We start from the raw sequence: 27,478 nt of genomic DNA, 5'->3' as shown, positions 1-27,478 counted from the left end.
TTTACTCTCACCATAATTTCTTAAGGCAACTCAAAAACACAGGTTTAAATGGGTATGAAAATTAAAATTCATCACCTTTATTGTTTAGAAGTCTTAATCCACCCATTTTAATGGTATAACATAGTTGGTTATGTCATGTTTTAATACTTACTTATAAAAGTAATAAAGCTCATTTGCTTGTGAGAGGTGCAAGGGTGAAGTTAGTAAGATAATATGTTAAAATTATATAGGCCATATCATGGAGATATAAGGGTGAGATCAACATTATCATACTAGGTGGACATATTTGAAGGTTTTAGTAGTTTATGGGGTGGATACAAATTCAATAATGCAATTGAAGATTGAATGATATTGTTCACGTCAATTATGGAGTATATAAGTTTGTCACAATCTTTGTACCATGCTCTGGGGTTTGTTGGGACATAAAAATGATTTTAAAGATATTGTATCTGAGAGAGAATTATAATTATTGGATGAAAGGATATCGTAATAAAATCATATTGTATTTTTCTCATGTATTATACCTACTTGAAATTTGAATGAGAGGGTATAATGAGTCCTCAAAAGTCATCATTGCAATCACACGTTAGGGTGCATGATCGATAGTGCCTGACTAAAGTGACATAAAAATCTAGCAGACTGAGATAAAAGAGTTAATCAAGTTTGAGTACAAGAAAGTGTGTCAAGTGAAAAATGGGTAAAGGAGGAAAGCGTCTACAAAACACATATTGGGAAATCAAGGATTTGCAAGAGTACAACCATGAATTGCAAGATCAAATTAAAGTACTTGAGTGGAACTTACATAATAAATGAATCATAATTAATCAAATGGTTGATACACTACAGTCAACAAATGATATTCAAAGTGATCTAGATATAAAGGATCAGTTGATTGATGCATTTAATGTAAAATCAAGAGAAAAGTAAGATCATCTCGATGATATGTTTAATGCAAAATCTAACGCAAAGATAGATGCAATTTGTGACTCAAAATATCTCATCTAAACAATGGTTACAATTTGTGGCAGATAATATCTCATCTAAACAATGGTTTCAATTTGTGGTAGGTAATATCTCATCCAAACAATGACTACAATTTGTGATACAAATGAACTCAACGAGATCATTGATGAAAGTTGGGACACAATGGAGCTACTAGAGAAAATTGACACAACATGTGATACACAAGACCTTATCCAAAAATTTGATGCAACGTGTGATACAAATGAAATAATGACAAAAGGTGATGCAACTTATGATACCCAAGACATATTACAAGTGATTGGTGCTAAGTGTGATACAAAAGACTTCATGGAATCAAGGAATGAAGCATGGAATGTCAATAGTAGAAATAGCAAAAGTAATTATGCAGAAGAAAAGAACAACAAAAAAATATTTCTAGGATATTTGTTTGACCTTGGGAAGAGATATCAATCAATAGGAATTGACATGGCTTGGAATATGAAAAAGGGATTAGCTTATGTATTTCAAATTACTCTAAAGAAATTCAATTTGTTAGCATAGGATTTCTCGAAGATGTCCAAAATCTTGAAAACAAACGACATCATTGTCAAACAATTTGTCACATGGAGAGTCAGTGTTTTGATGTCCACCATCATCTTCATTATGGGAAGACAAATCAATTATCATTAGAGAAATGTCAAAAGTAGAAGTAGGCTTAGAATACAATCAATAATGGATAGATAAATTCTTGGATATGAAATCTACAAGTGAAGCAATTACATTAGTCTTACTGACTAGTTAAACAGAGACAAAGACAAAGAAAAAGAAGAGTCAAAGATGGTAATCTCTACATGTCAAGGCGGGGAGAACAATGATAAAATAAACTCTCCTACACCTTTAAGAGGGTAACTAAATTCATGAAGTGATGAAGGTTAGTGGTAAACCATAAACCACCACATCATCCATTGATTGGTTAATGGTCATCCAAAAACCACCATATTAGTCAAAGCATACTGGTTAGTGGTCATCTAGAAACCACCACATATTCAAAGTAGAAACCACCAGTCTCCATGGAAAAAGGTTAGAGGTCAACCAACAAAACCACCAACTAAAGAATTTAAAGCTCCAACTTGGATCCTTTCAAGAAACTTCTCCCCTTGCACCTAAAAAGAGGGAATATTAGATATTATGCTTCAAGTTTCAAAGTCTTATCAGTCAAGTTTCAATCAAAATTAAAACATCAATTGGGAATTCTAGCATAGCCATTGCTCCCTTAAAGGAAAATCTACAATCATTTCAATTATTCAATGGGAATGTTTAGACGTACCAACTATTCAAATATTGGTGGATTTTTCATGCAAATCTTCATCGAAGCTTAGTACAATAGTTTCAGATTGAAGATGACAAAATTTATTTGTACAAGTGTTGCACAATTATTTAAACTTGTGATTGGGGGGGGGGGGAATGTTAGAATATGAGTTCATGAAAAATCACAATGTCCAAGACCACATTTGCATGAGTTGTAATTGTTGATATTTGGTAGCTTGGGAGGTACTCCAAGCCCTAAGGCTTAGAGTTTGGAGGTTGGAGCACCACGAAAGTGCTTTGTGGGCTTGGAACCCTAGCTTGGGGTTTTGCACCCAAATGAGTTGGGCCAAAACCAAGTGGAATTTGAGTGATTTAACACTTGGAGGTGTTAGAGGATCCCTAGAGGAGAAAGGGCCAATGAAAATCACTCAAAATAGAGGTCTCTAATAAGAGATATTAATTTTTATATGTGGTTGGTGGTTAATTTGTCTTGTTGGGCAGGTCAGCTTGGGCTTAAGAATGCCCCAAAGACAAACTCGTTCGAGCCACATGTGAGTCTATAAATATAAGTTATATGGAGGACATTCCAAGCACATCCAAAGTGAATCTCTCATAGAAATACATCACCAAAGGACATCGTAGATCAGGAGAAGACCTCACTAAGGATAAAGGAGCATTGTTTTTTATTCTTTTGTGATTGTTGAGGAGGTCACAAGGATCTAGTAGCAAGGCTGAATGGTTGGAGGATAATCTAGGCAGGTTTTTAGAATGCTTTATGAGTGATTTTCTCTCTAAAAGTAGGCTACAGCCTAGGACTGTGGGACATGTGGGCCGCAGGTCCTATCCTTCCTAGAACAAGGGGCCGAAAGGCTTATTTGAGGTTGTGTATTAGTCCATAACAACAACGAGTAATGACAACAACTTGGAGAAGGAAGACCACAATTGTGGAGGGGGTTTTGGAGGTGAAAAGAAGTGTTGTTCCAGAGTGACAACAACCTTGACTGGCGCACCAGACCTACAACATTCTACACCAGCCCATGAGGAGTGAAAGGTATGTATTTATTGATGTGTTTGAGTTGAGTAGATGCTAGTGGATGAGTAGTCTAGGTTGGACTAGTTTGTATTTGACACTTGTGGATTATTGGAGGGCAGCGAGAGAGTGTTCCAAGTGTACCCTAAGTGTAGTGCATTGAGGGACTAATGAGACGCTAAGAGAGGCATAGTTGATGAGCTCATTGACTGATCTTTGAAGGACTAAAGAAGGATGTCATAGATGAGAAATTTGTAGCCCAAGTTCATTGTTGGAGGACTTCTACCAGTGATAGGTGGCAACCCTCCTACCCTATGTTTGTCTTTGTTGGAGTAGCACAGGAAGACAATAGTGGGAAGAAGTCCCTAAGTAGTTGAGGAGCAACAGTGAGCAAGAAGACTCAAAGTGTTGTGACCTTGAAGGACTAAGGAGTAGTTAGTGAGCGTGAAGACCATGTGTGTTGGTTGTAGATGAACTTATGATTAGCTAGAGGAAAGATTGGAGAGTCAATTTTAGTGGTGTAAAGGAGTTGGTGCATTGATAGAGACAATGTTGCAGAACGGAAGCAAAGGACCTGCAACATGTTCAGGGTATGATCAAGAAGCTGTGATGGTGTGCAACATTAGCTAGATGATCAGTGTATCGTGTTCTTTTATTCTTGTACTAGTGGCTGTATGAGGGCCATTATCCCTGGTACAAGAGCCCTAGGCAATTGTATTAATAGTTTGATTAATATGATGAAGTTGGGTTCTTGTAAAAATTGTAAAAAGTTGTCTATATTTGTGCACTAGTAGATTTACTATTGTATATCACTTTGTTGTATAAAGTAGTTTGTTGTGATACTTGGATTGGTAGTGGCAATGATTGTAAGATTCTAACTTAGATTCCAGTATCGTGGAAAAACAATAGTAATCCTTATCTTGAAGAGTTTTTTGATTTTTTTTTTTTTTTTTTGGAGAAAATAACTAGGCAGATCCACCAAAAGGGATCACATCCCACTGCCTTATTAGTAGAGCCTAACCCCGAGGGCGTCAACGATAATTTATCCTCTAACCTCCCATTAGCGAGGTGCTTTTAGCGATGGGAACTCAACCAAATGAGCTAACCCTCGGGGCTTTATCTTGATGTGGTGTTGTCATGATCCATTGATGAGTTGTCAGTGAGATCTAAAAGGTCAAATTAATGTATTATAAATTCATACCTTAGAATCAATAAAATGGATAACAAAATAATTTAAGTTTTTTCCACCACTTTGCTTCTCTTGTCTTGATGACCTAATGAGAAAAATTACAAAAAAAAATATTAATTTTATAAAAAAACCTTGTTTTGCATATCAATATTTCATAAAATTGAGATGGTTTTGTAAAATGACATGTTAATATTTAATTTATTTTAAAAACAAATTATATATATATATATATATATATATATCTTGCAAATGATTAATGTAGTCTGCAATTTATAAAAAAATGTTATAATATTTGTGGAAAATAAATAAAAGATATTTTAGAAAATGGACTTTCAACTTCAATTATGATATAGCCATTAGTTGAATTGTTTCAATGAAATGAGAGCACACAAATACAATCCATTACTTAAAATATATGAAAAATTATATACAAGCTAGTTGAACAAGAGCCATATTCTACTATTTCTTTTCATTTTAGATAATATTATTGCCATGTAATAAAGTCTATGACAGAGGTGTTGTTATCAATTCTAAAATATAGGGTTTATATGTGATTTAGCGCAAAATTTTGGATTGGTACGCAATGTGGAGGATAATCATTTGCCAAAATTATTGACACATCACATTATTGTCTTGATTGCATATTTGAAGTTTGGATAGGTTGTAGCCGTTGGATTTGTTGTTGAATGTAACGTGGATTTACACGGTATGCAGAAATAGTTGAACGTGGACTTGCCACGTGATCAGGACCTGTTCTCGTCTTTTTTTGAGTCAACTTTTATATTACTACATGAGTAGAGATATACTGCAAAGATTGAATATTAGTTGGATCGACTGATTGTAATTGACTTGGCACGTGATAAGATCTCACCCTCTGATTCATCAACATCAAAACTGATTTTAGAACACGGTCACATTTAGTCAGACACATGGATATGTTTTGAGGAGAAGTCTTGAAGCCTTCCACAACAGACTTTGTAAACATTCGATGGCAGACTTTGGATTTTGTCTTGATCAGAATTTGAAGTGATCTTAGGAGTTTTTATGAAGCATATATTGGGGTAACCTTATATCAAAATTTGGAGTATTTCATGAAGAAGTTTTTGTTGCAACTATAGGAGGTCTTGGAGCAGCCTTTTAAAGACATTTAGGAGCAATTCTTGTAGCAGTCTTGAAGCCACCTCGAAGCATATTTAGTGTTGTCATTGGAACAATTTGAAGTAACCTTTATTTAAGAGAAATTGTAGTTGTAGTCGGTATTTTCATGGTCAAAATCAAAGGATAAATGACATGTTTTTTTGTTGTCCAAGATGGCCTCAAATGGACAAGTCGACCCCATGACTTGAAGTGTAGGAATTTACAGGGCATGTTCCTTAGATAGAACACCAAAGGACACCGCTCACAAACAAATCATAGATCAATACACCAGTATTCTTGACGTGGTTAAAACCCTCAAAGAAGGAAACAATCCACGGCCTGAATCAATGCGACCAGTTCAGGTAATTTATTTATAAAAGAAAGAAAATTTACATAAGCTACTCTCATGAACGGTCACACTGCAAATGACCCTCCATGCTCTTTAAATAGAGATCATGGACCAATCAGGTGTTAAGCTATAGATCAAGTGTCGGTAATACCGAGGAGAGAATGAACTGCCGGATCACTTCATGTCTAGAACATATCGTGACCGTCAAAACATAAGTTACAAAAGTACATAGTGAAGAAACACACTTTACCTAACTCTACACTAGACCAAGTTATACTTAACTATTTCCTATGTGTCGGAATATCCTAACATCCCCCCTTGAGAACAACTTGGGATAGGATTGAAGGATGTAAAAATATGACACAATAGGAGAAGGAAGGAGGCATTAGAGTCTCTCCCCCCTTAGTGACAACTTCCTAAACTCCAACCATAAATCAAAGTTTAGTAAACTTTGCATCTGTGAGAGCCTTTGTAAAGATGTCTGCAACTTGATCAACTGTTGAACAATATTGCACTTCAAGAACATGGTCATGAATGAGCTTTCCGATGAAGTACATGTGTAGTTCAATGTGTTTGTTGCGCTGATGTTGGACTGGATCTTTGCATAGTTGAATGAAACTTTGATTATCACACCAAAGTGTAGTCGGATGCTGCTGCTGAAATCCAAACTCTAACAAGATTTGACGAAGCCACAAGTCTTCCTTACTAGCTTCTACGACACCACGATACTCTGCTTCTGCTAAAGAAAGAGAAATGACACTTTGTTTCTTGCAAGCTCATGTAATGATCCAGGAGGATCTCGTCAGATCAATTAAACAGTTACAATGTTGTCATCAGCAATTCAGTCCGGTGTCGTTCAAGTTTCGACAATGTTGATTATGGTTTAGGTTGTCCAGGTGATGTTTATGGTTTTTCATGGTGTTCAGTTGATATGGTTTTGTACCTGGCTGTCGACATATGGTTGTCGTCAGTTCCGCCAGGATTTGGTCATCGACATGTGTTTGTCGTTCGCCTCGCAGGATTTGGGTTGTTAATATGGGTTGACCATTCACCTCGCAGGAATTGGTGTCAACGTGGATTTGTCGTCATGTGATCACAAATGCAACTTGTTGTAGAACATATGTGTGTGGGTGAATGTCACTTTGTGACAAATGATTGTAAATGGGTTTTGATGTAAAGTCTAAGAACCTAATCCTAAACCCTAAATTCATACACCTAATACATCAAACCTAAGTCTACATCAAACAAAAGACCTACACCTATCAAATCCATGTATTGAACCATTAAAAGCTATGCTAACACCTAAACCCTAACCTTGTTCCAACACTATGTATTAAAACAATTCAAAAAAATACATAAAACCCTAATTCTAAACCCTCGGCCTTGTAAAAACAACACATTAAAAACATTACAATTATAATACAATCCTGACCACGGGGTTTAGACCGCGTCAGAACCGCAGCCATGTGAACAGTCGTGGCTACGGTTAGCAAGTGTCCAAGATAACCACGCGGGAACCAAACAGTTAACCGCTGGTCATAACTGCAGCGGAACCGTGTTCACATGAGTGGATAAAAGCGCTAACAGTTACGGTGACTAGGCCGTTGCAGGCTACACTAACCGTAGTGTCAGAACCGCAGGCGTGTGAACACACGACAGAAGACCGCTCAGTCACCGACAGTTATCAGATCTGACGGAGCCCTAACCATGGGGTTAACCTACCTGTTCACATGTGTTGTCAGCACCTCCACCTGGTTAGCTAACCGCTAACGGTTTTCGGGCTATTCTAAGGTCCAAAAGTGGGTTTTGTTCGGATTTGTGATATTTAATTACATCTAGGTGCTAAATGTCACTAGGTGACATTAATTCATTAACCTAAAACCCTAAACCAACCCTATTTTGAGCTGATTCACTCCTAAAAACATCATGCAGGAGTTCGAATGCACCTAATAAGTTTTAAAAGGCAGTTTTTGTTCTCATTGGAGAGGGAGTGGTTTTGGATTTTGTATGCAGGTTCTGGAGGTCATAGTTGTTTTTGTTTTCAGTGTAACAGGAACATTCAGAGTCAGAATTGGGAACCATGATAGGCATTGGAAAGCTGGGTCAGAGAGCTATTTTTTGACAGTGACCAGAAGTTCCTGCATGCACATTCAGTTTGGTCAAATTGCTATGTAATCGACCTCTTCTGTTTCAATCCTAATAAAGTGGTCGCCCATCTTGAAAGCGAACCCGAAGACGTAGTCCATCAGGGATGAACTCCGTAATCAATTTTGTTGTCTGGTATCATTGTGTATTTGTTGTTTTCATTACTATTTTGCATCTTACTTATGTTTTATCAACTGTTGTAAAGTCTTTCTTCTCAAGCAGTTCTCTCGGTTTCCGCACTTTCAGTTAACATTCAATTCATTAATGGCTAATCAATTCTACATCAGTTTTAACTTATGATCATTTCAGATCATATAATTTGGTATCAGAGCAAGTTGCGTTTGTAGAATTTTCCATTGAATATTAACCATGTCAAAGTCGCAACATGGAGAAGGAATCCTTAAGTAGATTGATCCAGAGATTAGAAAGCAATGAGTCGTTCATAAGTCAACCATGACAGGATCTGATGCAAGTGAAAACACTGAAACTAAGATGAGTGATGAACAATTTCAACAACCATTCTTGAGTATGAAGCAGATGTTGGGAAAACTGTACAAAGACAAGAAGGCAAGAGATGCAACTTCTTCTTCGAAGAAGGACAAAGGTAAAGGCAAGGATGATAAACCTCCATCATCTCCATCATCCCCTTCTTCTTCTTCCAGTACAAAATCTGAAACAGAAAATAAACAAAAGAAACCATCTCTTTTGAAACTTGATGTAAAATTTGAATTACCGATTATGATGGTGAAATGAATCTTGAAAAGCTAAATAATTGGATTAAGCAGTTAGAAGTGTATTGTTGTATTCAGAACATTTATGATGATAAAATGAAAATTTAGTTAGCTACACTTAGAATGGGGGAACAACTTTAATCTGGTAGGAAAGTAAAACTCAGATAGATGTAAAGTGAAAAGGAAAAGTCATCTCTTCATGGTCTAAGTTTTTAAAAGCTCTTAGGAAACAATTTTATCCTTTAGGATACATGCAGAAAGATGTTATTGATTGGCAACATTTGAGGCAAGGTAAAGGGCAGAGTGTTCAGGAGATTACTCAGGAATTCAGAAAGAAAGCATTAGCGCTTGGTATTTCATTGGATACACATGAAACTTTATTAAAATACATCGGCAGTTTACATTCATATTTGAAACATACATTATTGATGTTTAATCCTGATGATTTTGATGAAGTTTGTGTTCAGGCCATACATATTGAATCAAGTGGCAGCCCATTCAAGTTTTCATCGCAGTCATCCAAAGAGTTGGAAATCAAATATTCCAATGACAGTAAGGGGAAGAATAATTCGAAGAAAAAGAAATTAACGATAGCTTAGAAGGAAAGACCTACTTGTTCTCATTGCCAGAGAATCGGTCATGATGAATCTAAGTGTTGGAAACTTCATCTAGAACTTAAGCCCAAAAAATTCCTCAAGGAGAAGGATGAAAAGAAGGCAATTGCAGTGGTATAGCAAGATCTAGGTTCAGATTTAGGTGATGAAAGGAGGATAAATGCTATGGTTATGACAGGTAAAACTTTTGACATTGGTTCAAGTTCGAATACTATTACATCTTCATCAAACATAAATCCTTCAAATGAGGATAAAAAGAGTTGAATTGTTTAACATAAGGATAACCTCTAAGAATACAAAGATAGATACAATGTTTGACAGTGGATCACAAACCAACCTAATATTTGAATATTTAGATAAGAATTTGGGTTTGGAAACACAGAATCATCCAAGACCTTACCCATTAGGATGGCTAAATAAATCAACTCAGATAAAAGTCACCAAACAGTGTCAATTAAGATTTTCCATTACAACTAATTACATTGATGAAGTGGAATTAGAAGTGGTTCCAGTAGACATATGTGGAGTTGTCTTATGAAGTCCTTATCTTTATGATCGTGATGCAGTATTTTATAGGAGAGAACATAAATATCACCTTAAGAAAGACGGGGTTGAATTTATTGCTAGGGCACATCAGAACAAAAATCACTTGAATATTGTTACTAATCAGATGAAGCAATTAATAAGTTCAAATAAAATATTTGTAATCATGTGTGTAAAGAAACAACATAAGAATCAATATGATGTTTGTTCAAGTTATGAGTCTCAGCTTCAAGATAGTTTGATCAAAGAGGTAGAAACTTTTCTAGTTTTATTTAAAGAAACCAAACGTCTTACTCATAAGCAGGGAATACAACATGAATTACAGTTGATGCCTAAAGTTCCTCTTCCTAATGTCAAAATGAATCAATTCAGTTCAAGTTTGGAAATTAACAACTACAGGGATATAGGTCAGTATTGGGGAAAGTCAGTGTTAAATTTCTCTTATATTGTGTCACCTATTCATGTTTCAAACAATTTGGAAGCCTCTTTTCAAGTGGAGAGGAAACCTATTTTTTTTCATCTGAAAGCCTTTTCTAAAGTAGTGTCAAAGTATCTAATGGAAACTTATGCATCAGGGGAAAGTGCTAATCAATGGAAACATCATTTAATGAATAAGGGAAAAGTGATTCAAACAAATCAACAACTAATTCAATACTTTTAAAGACAAACTAAGTTGCAACAGTTTTCAAATTACAGTTTGATGGATTATTTGTAGCAAGTTCACGTAGTAATTAGGAAGAAAGAAAGTATGTCAACTCAAGTAGCTGGTTTGATGTCAAAAGTATCTTTGATTGTCTCTGTCATTCGCAAAATAGATTGTTAATACATGTCAATGGTATTGAACAATATCATGTAGAGATTGTTTTCAAAGATGATTATGAATCACTAATTCATGGTATTTCGTGGAAAGAAACCAATTTCCATGTTCATAACAGGTTGTTTGACCATCTTCACAAGTTGTTCATACTACAGATGGATGGAACAGGTCATCGACTCAAAATGTGCTAGGGTCAGCATCATCAGGGTCATCACTTTCAGGTGGTTGATTGAATGTATTGGTACATCATCAGGGCAAGGTGGAAAGTGAGGGAGCTCTACCCTCATCGACTATTTGTTTAGTCAAACTTTTGTGGTCCAAAAGCTTTCAAGTGGAGAGGATTGATCCAAGAGTCGTCAAATCAATTACACATGTACAGTGTCGTTGTTAGCAATTCAATCCGGTGTCATTCAAGTTTCGACAATGTTGATTATGGTTCAGGTTGTCCAGGTGATGTTTATGGTTTTTCATGGTGTTCAGTTGATATGGTTTTGTACCTGACTGTTCACATATGGTTGTCGTCAGTTATGCCAGGGTTTGGTCGTCGACATGTGTTTGTCGTCTGCCTCGCAGGATTTGAGTCGTCAATATGGGTTGACCATTCACCTCACAGGAATTGGTGTCGACGTGGATTTGTCGTTATGTGATCGCAAATGTAGCTTGTTGTAGAACATATGTGTGTGGGTGAATGTCACTTTGTGACAAATTATTGTAAATGGGTTTTGATGTAAAGTCTAAGAACCTAATCCTAAACTCTAAATTCATACACCTAATACATCAAACCTAAGTCTACATAAAAAAAAAGACCTACACCTATCAAATCCATGTATTAAACCATTAAAACCTATGCTAAGACTGCGGGGTTTAGACTGCGTCGGAACCGCGACCATGTGAGCAGTCGTGGCTATGGTTAGCAGGTGTCCAGGGTAACCACGCGGAAACCAAACAGTTAACCGCTGGTCATGACTACAGCGGAACCGTGTTAAGTCACTAACAGTTACGGTGACCAGGCTGTCGGAGGTTACGCTAACCGTAGTGTTGGAACCGCGGGCGTGTGAACACACGACAAAAGAACACGCAGTCACCGACAGTTACTGGATTTGACGGAGCCCTAACCGCGGGGTTAACCCACCTGTGCACATGCGCTATCAGCGCCTCCACCTGGTTAGCTAACTGTTAACGGTTTTCGGGCTATTCTAAGGTCCAAAAGTGGGTTTTGTTCGGATTTGTGATATTTAATTACACCTAGGTGTTGAATGTCACTAGGTGACATTAATTCATTAACCTAAAACCCTAAACCAACCCTATTTTGAGCTGATTCACTCCTAAAAACAACATGCAGGAGTTTGAATGCACCTGATAGGTTTTAAAAGGCAATTTTTTTCTCATTGGAGAGGGAGTGGTTTTGGATTTTGTATGCAGGTTCTAGAGGTCATAGTCGTTTTTGTTTTCAGTGTAACAGGAGCATCCAAAGTCAGAATTAGGAACCGTGACAAGCGTTGGAAAGATGGTTCAGAGAGATATCCTTTGACAATGACCAGAAGTGCCTGCGTGAACATTCAGTTCGGTCAAATTGCTATGTAATCGACCTCTTCTGTTTCAATCCTAATAAAGCGGTCGCCCATCTTGAAAGCAGACCCAGAGACGTAGTCCATCAGGGACAAACTCCATAATCAATTTTTATATCTGGTATCACTGTGTATTTTCTGTTTTCATTACTATTTTGCATCTTACTTATGTATTATCAACTGTCGTAAAGTCTTTCTTCTCATGCAGTTCTCTCGGTTTCCGCACTTTCAGTTAACATTCAATTCATTAATGGCTAATCAATTCTACACCAATTTTAACTTATGATCATTTCAAATCATGTAATAGGTCCAAAACCAAGAGTGAAGACATAACCTGTAGTAGACTTTCGATCATCAGGGTCACTAACCCAATCAGAATCAGTGAAACCAACTAATAGAGGAGATGCTTATGCACTGTAATGAATCCCAAACTGAACTGTACCTCAAACATAACGAAGTATTATTTTAGCTAATTTGCAATGACTTTCATGTGGGTTTTGCATAAACCGAGCGATAAGGCCAACAACAAAGGAAAGATCAAGACGGGTATGGGTCAGATACAAAAGTTTTCCTACAAGCTAAAGGCATAAGGTAGCATCAACTTTAGGGGAAGTACAAGTGACTGAAAGTTTGGCTCCAGAATGAAAGAGAGAAGGGGCTGGTTTACAGTCTTCCATGTGAAAGTGGTGTAGAATATCAGAGGCATACTTGGACTAGGAAAGGGAAATACCTTCCTTAGATTGCAAGACTTGAATACCAAGAAAACAATGCAAGTGTCCTAAGTATGTCCTTTCAAACTGCTTTTTAAGGTCGGACTTCACATGGTTTATAAGGTTGGGATCACTACCAGTAAGGATAATATCATCCACATAAAGAACAAGAATGATAAGAGACTTATCCACTTTCTTGGTGTAGACAGTATTTTCAGAATGACACCTAGAAAGCCAGTATCTAAAAGAAAGCTATCCATTTTGGCATACCAAGCTCGAGGGGCTTGCTTGAGACCATAAAGGGATTTCTTAAGCTGACATACAAGGCTGGACTCTGTTTGTATAAATCCAGAAGGTTGTTCCATATAGATTTCTTCATGCAAGTCTCCATGCAAGAAGACAGATTTGACATCCATTTGATGGACTTACCATTTGAAAGAGGCAGCAAGGGAAAGAACAAGGTGGATAGAGTTCATTTTGGAAATAGGGAAGAAGGTTTTAGAATAGTCAATGCCTTCAACTTGTGAAAAGCCCTTAGCAACAAGATGAGCTTTATGTTTATCAACTTTTCCATCTGGTCCAAACTTGGTTTTGTAAAACCATTTACATCTAACAAGTTTTCTTCCCTTTGGAAGAGGAACAAGATCCCATGTATCATTTGCCAATAATGAATGATATTATTCATTCATAGCTGCGTCCCAATCTGGATGGCTTGAAGCTTCTACAAAGGTGTCAAGATCATAATTCACTGGAGCTTGAGCCAGTAAAGTATAGGCTCTATCGAACTGAGAATGTGTATGTCGCTTATTTGTAGGATCACCTGCAGGAGAACATGTTGAATCCCGAGTAGCACAGACCCATTTTGGAAGCTAAGGAGCTGAAGGAGGATCCTAAGAAGGTGGGGGAGGATTGTCATCCTCGTTGTCATCATCTAAAGAAGAAATATTTTCAGAAGTAGAAGGGATAGAGAGAGGTGGCACATTCGTCGAACTAGGCTCGTAGGCCGATATATTTTCAACAAACTTTACATCTCTTCTAATGATAACATTTTTGGATTTAGGTGAAAGAAGTGTATATCCTTTGACATCTTCAGAATATCCAACAAAAATACATTTTTCACTCTTAGGTTCTAAGGCTTTATGTTTCTCATCGGGAATATGGGCCCATGCTTCACTTCCAAAAACACAAAAGTGACTTACATCTCATTTATTTGAGCTCCATGCTTCTTCTGGAGTGATATTCTTTAAAACCGTAGTAGGAGTGCGATTTACTATGTAATTTGCACAATTAATTGCTTCTGCCCAAAAATTAAGACTAAGTCCTTTAGATTGATGCATACAATTAGCCATTTCCTTTAAGGTGCGATTCTTCCTTTCAGCTACACCATTTTGTTGTGGAGTATATGGAATAGTATGTTGCATTTGAATTCTATGTTCAATGCAAAAGTTGATGAATTTGTTGTTAGCATATTCTCCGCCATTATCAGATCTTAGCTTAAGAATTTGATGTCTAGATTGTTTCTCAGCAAAGGCCTTAAAGGACAAGAACATGTTAAATACTTCACTCTTGAGTTTTAAGAAGTATACCCAAGTGCATCTGGAGAAATCATCAATGAAAGTTAAGAAATACTTGTAGCCAGAGAATGACACAACTAGAAGTGGACCACATAAATCACTATGCACAAGCTATAAAGGGGCTGAGGTGTGCCAAGAGGCATGTTTTTCAAAACTATCCTGATGATGTTTTCCGAGTACACATCCAGGACAAACACCATCTTTGCAAGATACCATAGGAAGACCTGTCACCATATTTTCTTTACATAGATTTTGAAGGGAGCGATAGTTTAAGTGACCAAATCGTTCATGCTAAAGTTTGCTCACTTCATTATTATGAGAAAAAAATATTGAGGTAAGAGTTGATGACCCAAATTTGTTAAACTTATACAACCTTGTAGAATCATCAACAATGTCAGTAGCTAAAATAGGTCTAGGATCTCTTAGGTCCTTAATTACAACATCATGAGGTGAAAATCAACGGTTTTACCTTCACCTGAATGAGTTATCTGATATACAGATAGAAGGTTGCATGACAAGGTAGGAACACATAATACATCATTAAATTGACCATTGTCTAGATGAATAGTTCTAGTCCCTACAACACTAAGAGATCTATCATCACCAACATATATATTTTTGGTGTTACAATCATTTAAAGAAGAAAACATGGCTTTGTTTTTGGCCATGTGATAAGAAGCTCCAGAATCAATGAGCCACTCATGAGAATGAGAAGAAGAAGATACATTTAGTGCATAACCAGACCGAGATGTTTGACAACCACATGAAGAAAGTGCTCTTCCTGAAGATGAAGTTGAAGTTGAAGAGTGCTCCAAATGGATGTTATGCTTCTTCATTGCTGCTTCCAAGGCATCCATCTTCTTAAAGCATATGGATTTTAAGTGGCCATCTCAATTACAAAAGTTGTAATGTCTATCAATCTTCTTCCCTTTGTTTTTATTTGCCTTATCATTTTGTTGAATTGATTGTTAATTTTGAGACTGAAAGTGCTTAGGACCCTTGGTTGGTTTAGGACCATTATTTTTAGGATGTTGCTTCTTAGGATTATTTGAACTTGGTTGTTGTTGGGTGGCTAAGGCTTTCTTAGAAGAGTTTCCAAGATTAAAAAGACCAAGGTGTAAAAGTTTTTCTTGTTCTCTTATTAACAAATCATAAAAGGCATCAAAAGAGGGGCACTTGTAGGCTTGTCCTTGAGAAATAAAGGCTTCTCTAGTAGAATGGAAGGTGGAAACAAACACAGAATAGGCTGATCCTAACTTTGTAAGAATGGAATAGATAAGGCTAACATCTTCTTTCTTAACCTTAATACCTTCCAAGAGAAGTCTAAGGGTCTTGAACTTGGACAAAAAATCTTCTATGGAAGAAAAATTATTGGGGTCCATTGTAAGCAACTCATTTTCGAGTTGATGGGCTATAATTTCACTTTTAATTCCAAAAACTTTATTGAGCTATTTCATTGCTTCATCAGGGGAATCAAGTTCTGTGATATGGAATCTAAGGTCTAGAGAAATAAACATCCCTATCAACCCACGTGCTTGATCTTTCCTATTTTCCCATTTGGCTGCCTTATCTTCATCTTTAGGTTTAGATTCTTGGCCTCAGGTTATTCTATAAAGACCTTTACTTCGAAGTAAATCCACAATGTAGGATAACCATTAGAAGTAGTTGGTGCTGTCAAGAATAAATTGGCATGGAATTTCCATTTTAATATAATTTGAATATGTAGATGCTGAAACTAAGTATTTCAATGGAAATATCTCAAAAAATTAGGCCAATTAAAAAAAACGGCTCTGAAAACAACTTCCGGATGAAGTTTTTATGGCTTTTTGAAAAAAAGTTGTTGAAGGTGTCGACGAAGTACGTGAATGTGCGGAAGTGAATGATAATGTTATATTAAAAAAAAAAACCCTTTCCAAACTTAATCTAATTAGCTCAATTAAAAAGATAAATATGTGACCCACTTTTATAAATAAGTGAAAGTCACTTTTACAATGGTACTTTATGAGCTACCTACTAAATTGTAACTTAAATAAAAGATAAAGAGACTTTAGAATTATAAGTGACTCACTTTTTATAATGGGTGAGAACACTTTTACATAAAATAACTTTAAAACATAGGTTACATGTGCTTTTTGAAAAAGTAACTCAGCAAAAAGAAAGACTTGAACCCAACAGCTCCATTCACATAAAGTAACTTTGGACCAAGTGAGCTAGTTTAAAAGATTAGTAATGTTTAGAAAAGAGTAATGGTTTTTGTTTTTTTTTTTTTTTTTTTTTTAAAGCTTTGGAGTGTGTGCTTACTTGAAAAGGCCCTTTTTTCCTACAAAACAAAAAACCACACAACCCAACATGGACATGCAAAAAAAACCAAACCTTATGGCTTGAAGTTAGCTTTCGCTGGAAACTAAATATTTTCCTCAATGTTTCTGATTTTCTGAGATCACACTAAGGCGCGGTGGAAAAGAGCATACGCATGATAAAAATCCTTCCTTTCTGTTTCTGATTTGCCCAAATCACGCAAGTCGCGGGCCAAAGAGCATACACAAAAATGAAAGGTATAGATCCGGTAATAAAAAATAGAGAGCTAAATAAACTGAAATAAACAGAGAGATAAATAACTAAAACTGCAAATAAAGATTGTATACCTCTAGATCTTAAAAATGACGTAGCTAGGGCTACCAGAAACCTTTTCGCGTGAAACGAAAGGGGTTCCTCACTAGAACATATGCTCCTAACACAATAGAGCAGTCCTTTCGGCCCGAAAGCAGTCTGAAACAGTAGATCTAGGAAACGACAGTCAGATGTAGTTGTACTAGCTTCGAATTTGGATCACCAATGGATGCGGCGCTCAAATAACTCTGATACCATGTAGGAATTTAGAGGGTAAGTTCCTCAGATAGAACACCAAAGGACACTGCTCACAAACAGATCACAGATCAATACATCAGTATTCTTGACATGGTTAAAACCCTCAAAGAGGGAAACAGTCCATGGCCTGAGCCAATGCGACCACTTCAAGCAATTTATTAATAAAAGAAAGAAATTTTACATAAGCTTCTCTCATGAATGGTCACACTACAAATGACCCTCCATGCTCTTTAAATAGAGATCATTGACCAATCGGGTGTTAAGCCACTGATCAAATGTCGGTAATACCAAGGAGAGAATGAACCATCAGATCACTTCATGTCTAGAACATACCGTGACTATTAGATTGTAAGTTACAAAATTACATAGTGAAGAGACACACTTTACCTAACTCTACACTAGACCAAATTATACTTAACTATTTCCTATGTGTTGGAATATCCTAACATGAAGGGGTTTGACCCCAAGGTCAAAACCCACCTCTTGACACACTTATAAATTGACATTTGTTGGACCTCATTTGGCATCAAAACACAACTCATTCATTCAACCAAGCACAAGAAGATTTGATCACACATGCGAAGAAGAAGAGGATTTATCTCGATGTTGACCAATGAGTTTTGATTTCATTTGACTAGCATTGACTTGACCAAATTCTTTTTTGTTTGACCAATTTTTTAACTGAGGATAATAGGCCGAATATTTTATGATTCCTTGATTGTCCTTTGACCGAGATTTTGCTTCTATTGTGGGCATTGACTGAGGTTTGACTAAATGCCAAACTCATAGGTGACCAACTTTTTGTGGAAATTGTAGTACCAAATTTTGGCCCTTTGACTAACAACCAAAACCAAAATTTAGCTCCTTGTGCAGACTTTGATTATGAGTAGATCGTTGACCTATTCTCTCTCTTTTAACTAGTTTTTACTTGGCATTTATTAAAGTCAAATGTTGGCATTTTGGCTAAAATATTCTAATGTACATTTTGATGAATTGAATTCTCTCTCATAAGGAAATATTACTGGGTTTTCCCCCTTGTGGGGTTTTGTCCCAAGATATTTTTGTCTCTCTTGTTGCATTGTTTTTACTGTGATCTCTATTGATCTAATGAAGTTAATTGTTGAAATTTTCAATGCCTTCTAAAGAAGTCAAATTGTATCATTGGAAGTAGTTACCAGTTTGAAAATTATTCTAGTGTTGTCTAGTACTAGAAAATCAACTTGGTATTAGAGCTTTGGTGAAGGAAAATATAATTGAAATAACCTTAAAGAGCATTAAATTCCTACATCTTTTGTTTTGATTGATCATCTTCATCATAAATTCCTTCATGAAGGCAAAAATAAGATTGAAGGAGCCACAAACTTCAGAGAATGGAAGACTAGAATTGACCTTGTTCTTGCAAGACATAAGGTCATGGATATTGTGAAAGGAAATGTTACAAAACCAAAAGATGATGGTGCAACAAAAGACTAGTTCAAAGAAGATGACATCATAGCCATGAGCATTATCGTAGAATCTATCAGAGATCATTTAATTACTTATATTGTTGATCATAAATATTCTAAGGAAATGTATGATGTTCCCATTAGATTATACACCATTAACAACATTGGACAACCTATGATTGAAGGAATCAAATTCATGATGTCAAGATGACAAAGAATGATACAATAGAATCATACTTCACAAGGATCTCTCAATTGAGAGATCAACTCAAAGCTATTGATTAAAATGTATTTGATAATGAACTTGTAGCTACAACACTTAATGGTTTGCTTGACTCCTGGGATTCTTTTGCATCAAGTATCAATGGCAGAGAAAATGCACCTACCTTTGATAAACTATGGGCTACTTTCACTCAAGAAGAATCAAAGCTCATGTCTCAAGGAAAGATTCCAAAGCCAGGTGAAGATTCTCAAGCTTTTGCAAACCACTCAAATAATAACAAGGGAAGAAGAAATTTTGGAAGATTTCAATGAGATATAGGAAGAATACCTGCTCCAAGAAAAGGGCATGCTCCAAAAACAAGACCTTCTCCTCCCTCTCAAGAAAGAAGGGACATTTCAATTGTTTAATGTTATCATTGCCAAGCATATGGTCACTATCAAAATAGGCATCCTCAAAGGAATGATGATCGAAAAAGGAAGGGAAGAAACATGCTTTTGCAACTGACCTTAATGGAACTTCATATAAGAAGAGGCATAGGAAGAAATATTCTATTCTTTTTATTTTTCTTTCACAGGTTCTATTACAAGTCATGATGAAATTTGGTTGGTGGATAATGGTGCCTCTAGGCATATGACTAGAAGTCATGATACTCTCTTTGAATTAGTTGAAAAGAAGATAGGTCAAAGGGTGGAAATTGGAGACAATGACAAGTAAGAAGTCAAAGGAATTGGTACATCATCCTTCCAATTGGAATTAGGTGGTAATGTATCTAATAATAATATTTTATATGTTCCTGGTTTGAAGAAGGATTTGTTATCCATTTCATCTCTTGAAGACAAAGGATATATAATTTCCTTTGTTGATGGTCAAGTTCTAGTATGGAAGACATTCTCCCCCTTTGAATTTTCCAAGGCCATCAGTGTATGAATAGGAGGCCTATATTGCCTTCTTGGATGCTCAATTCAAGCTTTGATACACAACACTTTCACTCTTAGTGAACTATGGCATTAAAGGTACGCTCATGTTCATGATAAATCTTTAACTAGAATGAGGGATTTTGTTAAAGGCGTACCTAAAATCAAGATTGAACATGATGGAGTTTGCAAAGGATGTGCTCTTGGGAAGAATTCCAAAGGACGGTTTACTAATAGTGATAGTAGGTCTAAAGGAATCGTGGATCTTGTGCATTCTGATGTTTATGGACCTATGTCTGACAAATCCTTGGGTGGTCATTTGTACTATGACACTTTCATGATGATTACTCTCATAAAACATGGATTTATTTCTTAGAACATAAGGATGAGGTGTTTGAAAAGTTTCGTTAGTTCAAGGCTCAAGTTGAAAATGCTACAGGAAGAAGGATCAAGACATTAAAATTTGTCAATGGAGGAGAATACATATCCAAGGAGATCATCTCTTTCTGCAAGGATGTTGGAATTAAGAGGGAGCTAGTAGTTACGTATAATCCTCAAAATAATGGAATTGTCGAAAGGAAGAACATAACTATTATGGAAGCTTCCAAAGCCATTCTTCATTATTAAGAGTTGCCTATGTTTCTACAGGGAGAAGCTTCAAATATGTCCACACCTAATCTTGGAATATAAGACTCCTGAAGAAGTCTTCAAAGGCGAGAAGCCCAATGTTGAACATTTAAGAATTTTTGGTTGTCCTATTTATGTTCATGTACCCAAGGAGAAAAGGACAAGGTTGAAACCTTCTCAAAAGAAGGGAACTTTTGTTGGCTATAGTGGAAATTCAAAAGCTTTCAGGATCTATATACCATGACAACAATCAATTGAAACTTGTAAGGATGTCATTTTTTATGAATATGTTGCTTTATGGAAGTCCAAAGAATAACACTTGGACTCTGATGATGAGATGCAGGTGGCTCCTAAGAATGTGGAATCAAAACCTAAAGAGCCTAAGCCTATGGAACAAGATCTTCAAGAAGAGTTAAATGAACCACATGAATTTGTTGATTCACCAAGAGTCATTGTGCCCAAGACTAGAAAAATACCAACTTGGCTTGAAAGAACTTTAAAAGAAGAAGAAGGAAATGAAACACCTCCTGACACCTTTAGAGAGAGCAAGAGGCCAAAGAAGTATTCATGTTATGCAACATTGATGTGTAAGATCATTGAGTTTGAGCCATCCACCTATGAAGAGGTCGTTGAACAACAAGATTGGAGAGATGCTATGATTGAGGAGTACCAATCCATATTGAAGAATGATGTATGGGAAATCGTGCCAAGACCTGAACAAAAATCTATTGTGTCTTCCAGATGGATCTACAAAATCAAACATGCATCTAATGAAAGAATTGAGAAGTTCAATGAAAGATTTGTGGCACAAGGATTCTCTCATAAAGAGGGAGAAGATTATGAAGACACATTTTCTCTTGTTTTCAAGTACTCTTCTATTACATCTACCATTGCTTTTACTTCTATTATAGGTTGAAAACTACATCAAATGGATGTTAAAACTCTTTTATGAATTGAGTCAGTGAAGAGGAAGTATAGATTGAACAACCTCAAGGATTTGAGATTCATAATAGAGAGACACGTGTTTGTAAATTGAAGAAAGACTTGTATGGGCTTAAGCAGGCTCCTCATGCATGGTACTCTCGTATTGATCGTTATTTATTGTCTTAGTTTCACAAAGAGTGATGTTGATCCAAAATTGTAGTTCAAAGTTGTTGAAGGTGAGCCCTTGATTTTGATATTGTATGTCGATGATCTATTTCTAATAGGGGCTAGGAATCTCATTGTCTAGCGGAAGAGGGAGTTGATCTCTAAATTTGAGATGAAGAATCTTGGTCTTATGCATTACTATTTGGGATTGGAAATATGGCAAAAGCCTGATGAAATCTTTGTTGGGAAAGGAAAGTACATCATTAGGATCCTTCAGAAATTTGGCATGATGGATTGTAAGTCCATGGATACTCCCATGGTGACAAATTTGAAGAAGCTGCTAGATTCTGATTTTGATATGATATATCCCTCAATGTATTGTAAATTGATTGGCTCATTGAACTATATGGTTAACCCCAGACCTAATATCTACTATGTTATGAACATTTTGAGGCAATTCTTGGTTGAGCCTTGACTTATGCATTGGGTTGCAACGAAATATATATTGAGATATATACATGGCACCATTGATTATGGTTTGAGATGTGTTTGTAATGGAAAATTGCAACTGCATTTTTTTATATATGTTAATTGAGCTTTGCACACTAAAGATAGAAAGAGCACTTTAATTTTGTTTGAGCTTGGGTTATGCTATGATATCATGGACGAGTAAGAAGTGAACCTCTGTTGTGTTAGAAATACTAAGAAGGGGGTGAATCAATATTTCCTTTCAATTAGTTAATTTTAATCTTAAGAGCATTAAATTCACATTAAAATTAAATTAACATCATATCACATGAACAATAAACAACACCATTGAACAATGCACAAACAACAAGATAGTGGACAAAATATTTTTTAAGTGGAAACCCTACCGGGAGAAAAACCATTGAATGCTTCTTAATATTTGTCTTTAATGATTTACATCAATAGGAAGCTACAACTTCAAAATTTATCAACTCCAACTGAATGGATGCTCCAACACCTTGTTTACCAAATATCACTGGAAGGACACTCCAACGCCCTATGCAGGCTCCAACCTGCCCTAGCACCACGCTGCCACCCTGAAGTGTTCTCAGGCCCTGACCTGAAGGAGACTCCACTCTCTTGCCTTGCACCACCCTGCAACCTTGCTCAACAAGCTACCACTTGCCCCAAAGGTTCCAACCTTTAGCTCACCACAATGAACCACATTTCATATATTTTCAAACTAGATCCACTTGTGCTCAACATCAATACATAAACAAGCTGAAATACAATTTCTATAATACATTTTAGTAAAGGCTGGCGTAGATTCTAAAGGAAAGCTTGTGGCTGCTCTAGAAGAAATAAATAGATTTAGAAACGAAAATCATGAACTTAAGAAGCAGATACAAGATGTTGATGAAATAATGGAAGAAGTTGTCCTCCTAAAGCACTAAATAGAAGAAAAATCCAAGGATCTCAACAAGCTTGAGGAAGAACTACATCAACAAGAGAGGAGAAATAATGAAGAAGTCATTTCCCTTGACAACTAAATAGAAGAAGCAATGAAAATGGAAGAAGTTGTAAAGATACAGTTGAGGAAAAAAGAAGAAAATAGTGAGAAGCTTGAAGAAGAAATTGCCTCATTGAAAATTAAGTTGACAAGCTATGCAAAAGTGTGAAGAGTTCCCACTCATTTGATGGAATTCTCATTCATAAAAGATCACCATTTGATAAAAGGGGACTTAGCTACACAAGAGAACCTCCAAATTCTAAAGTAGAAAAAAGACTTGAAAGTTATCATTTAAAGCTTGAGTCACTGTGAAAGCGAGAAAAGAAATCAAGATGAATTTAAAAAAACCACTCCTCCAAGAAGCTATGAAAATGCTCTCAATGCAAGCATCAGTGAGGATCAACAAAAGTATAAGCCTCCTCCAAGGAAGAACAACTCTAGGAGATCTTCAAATGAATGTTAATCATCTAGGTACCTAAGGATATTCTCTTATTATTGTTATTCATGCACCAATTTCGGTAGGAAGGCAAGAAATGATAGAGACTACTATAGGAATGATTATAATGGCTATGATAGTAGAAATTACAACTCGTCTACACCATTTTTTAAATTCAATATAGAATGCTATCAATGTCACAATTTTGGTCATATAACATGGGACTAGAGAAGTGGCATGAATTGGGTTCCTATGCAAATCAAAGAATAAAATTAATATAAAAAAACCTAACCAAGTTTGGAGAAGAAAACAAGTAGAACCAAAGACAAAAAATCATGAATTAGCTTTGCATGTTCAGGATCCTAGTTTGCATTAAGGAAGTTCATCACTTCTACACAACCTTGTCATGATGAAAGAATGCCAAAGAGATGTTATTCTTATCAAGAATGATTACTTTCATATGGAGACATAGATGGCATGAGATTAGATTTGTTGAAACTTCCTATGGTGCTCTTAACATCCATCTCATAATTTGGAAATGATCATGATTTTCCATTGATATCAAGGTTATTAAACTGAGATTAGTGATACATTTGGATGGTGCCATTAAAATGCTGAGGTCAAAATGAAGATGGTGGGTTGTATTATGACAATTATTCTGACTAAGGGGGTCATAAAGATATCATCGAACAAATCTTTAGCCTGTGGAAATGCTTTGATATTGTAGATAGTAAGAGGAGATGAGGCTTGGAAGAGTGTTGTGTACTAAATTATAATCAATTATGGATGCTTTTTGTAGATGACAACTGTGCAATATCAAGGAAAGGAGGGCATTGACACTAAAAATGATATTTACATTTAGAGCTTCAGAATCATCCAGTCCTCCAAATCAGAGTGGCTCAGCAGAAGCATGATGGGTTATCCTATGCCAAAAAGTATGAAAATTGATAATTCTAGAAATACTTGTAAATACCTTCAGAGAACATGTAATTTGAAAGGGAGTCCACTAGTTACGAGAGCATTGAATGCAATAACTATTAAGGCAGGGTTAGAGGATACATGTGGCTTGTAATAAGGAGCTACATTTGTAAATACAATTTTGGAATTGCATAATAAAAGTACAAATGATGTTCATGATTTGAGTGTGTCATCAAAATTGAAATAGCAATTTGGTAACCAATTGACACAAAAGATGGAGGGAAAAGGCGAACCAAGCTAGCTTCAAGGCATATCTAATAATCTAAATATCCATCCTGGAATAAATTTGGATGTCGGAGTATTGAATTTTACATTTTGGTCAGCTTCCAAATCTTTTGAACCTAGTTTTCCTTTGGAGATGATTAAACCTATTCCTAAAGTTGATGATCTAATTGATTAGCTCTATGAAGTCAAATTCGGGCCTGAAATTTGATTATTGAACAAACCATGAATTAGCAAGTGTAAAATTCTCTTTCATTAAGAAAGCAGCTTAAACCTATTGTTAGAGGCATAGAATAGTCAATTGAAAGCCAAACATGAAGACTTGGTTTATTGTTATTTTGTGATTGGATAGGGATGTGAAAACCCATGATGTTTAAGTGCCCAATAAAAGGAGGAAATTCCTATACCATTATGCAGTGAAGAAGTTAAGAAGGTATTTGAAGTTTCACTTTAAAATAAAAGTTGAAGATATGATGCCAAAAGTCGGATTACAAACAGCTTTGCATCAAATTGAAGGAAAAACAATAGAAAGTCCTTTAAATCACAAGATCGGGGGGAGAAATCCTTAGTGGCAAAAAGGAAGAAGGAAGAGATGACAGGAGAGCATCCCATTTCCCATTGATGTCAAAGGGGGAGAGAAAGAGAAGAAGCACGAAGACAAGGGGAGCTATGATAGGTGTGTTGCCATCAATGACAAAGGGGGAGATTGTTGGACAACATTTTTCATTTATGTCAAAGTATTCTTAGATCAATGGTTGGTAGTACATGAGCTCTGAATAGAGAAGGATTCTAAGTGTCGTGTAAGTTATATCTCTCATTACACCTTGAAATGAATGACATTGCAATTTAAATAGGTTGAGTGACAATTGAGTAATAGTTTCACATAAAGGCCAAAGACGGTGAGGGTCTAAGTGGCTCTATCACTGCAATGCATGCCCTATTGCTAAAAACAATATTTGTCTATTTAAATGAATACACAATAGTTGGATAGTTTTTGAATTCACATCTTTAAAAGCCAAAAGCCTCAAAGCAATAACACCAAAGAAAGCAACATACACTAAGGAAAGTAAACTAAACTGCTAGTTATGAGAAATCAAAGCCATAAAATAAGCACCAGAAACCGCCTCCCCTCAGTTCAATGACATCAGTGTGCACCATACAGTAACACTCCCAGTTCGAGTCAATATCTGTGTCTCTCGTTGCCCCGCGTTGAATGAGGAAATAGGTAAGCTCCAAAGCATAATTACCAAATTCGGCCGTATCGGGACAAAAAATTCAAAAAATCGTCAATTCAATTCAAACATTGAATAGTTCAATGAACTTTGGTTCGTTTGGTTCAGAGTTTTGTTCATTTGAGCCCCTCCTCAAAGCAACAAATATTTCGTAACATAAGAGTGTTTTCTAAGGAGTTAGGAGGTGACTCACCTTGGTAGGAAGGTAACCCTAATCTTCAAGTGATGGAGTATGTTGTAGTTCTTCCTTGCCCACATACTAAGGTGACTATAAATTAGTCCTCCACTGGTTTAACAACTACTGGGCTAACTATCTGCCACATAATTGAGGTTTGCATGAACCCCCAAAGCCTGCCACATAACTGAGGGGTGCATGAACCCCCACAACCTGCCTAATTAGAGTATGAACCATTTGATAGGGCCTTGATGCGACATATAAGTTATTGCAAGAAGAAATATCTTCCCTAATGGGACCAACCCATGACTTAAGGTTTAAGACTTAAGAACAATGATTAACGCAAATGACTTAATCAACGTAATTTGATTAACCAGTAATCAAAAGGTTAGTGCAGATATTTGTTTGTATTGATGGCTGTATTGATTATTGGTATGTTGGTAGGTGAGAGGACAACTATCCTGGTCTCGGGTTTCCTTCCCGCTCTCGGACTAAACCCTAACCCTCACTTCATTCACTCCTGCATTTTCACTTTGCCTTGTTCAGTGGTGAGAGCTCCTTCCGCCGTTTTGCTGGTGACTGTAACGAGTTTGAGCTCGATGCTCCGTCCACACCTGGCTATGGGTTTCTCCGTTGGATGGTTGGATAACTCTGCTCAGTATTTGTCTTCGGCTATCTGGTTAGTCTGGTTCTGTTGCTATGTCGTTGGCTTCGTTGATTTTTTTTACGAAAGGGTTACTCTGTTGTCTATGTGGTCTGGTGCTCTTCTGGTGGTCATTGTTTCTCCTTCCGTTCCTTAACGTGTTCTGCTGGGATTCTTTAGTGGTATTTCTAGTTGCCTATATGATTATATTCTTTGTTTGACTTGTCTGCAATTTGTTTGTAAACGCAGGTCGTGGCCACGAAGGACCCTTTCCTCAGCGTCGTTCGGCTCTGGCAAGGTAAACTGCTCTTTCCTTGCTAAAATTGATTTTCTCAGTTTTTCTTAAAAACTAACAACTGTGGCTCCTCGTGAGCAGGCTTCCCTTCAGTGGCTGCGACCCAAATGTGGGTTCATTCGTCCAGCGCTAACTAATACCCTGGTAAGTTCACTTGGGGTTTCTTCTTCCTCTCT

The sequence above is a fragment of the Pinus tabuliformis genome, chromosome 1_2, assembly GCF_031772625.1.
Source record: "Pinus tabuliformis cultivar Carrire ecotype Pingquan chromosome 1_2, CPIR1, whole genome shotgun sequence".
Taxonomy (NCBI): domain Eukaryota; kingdom Viridiplantae; phylum Streptophyta; class Pinopsida; order Pinales; family Pinaceae; genus Pinus; species Pinus tabuliformis.
This window is presented reverse-complemented; position numbering follows the sequence as displayed.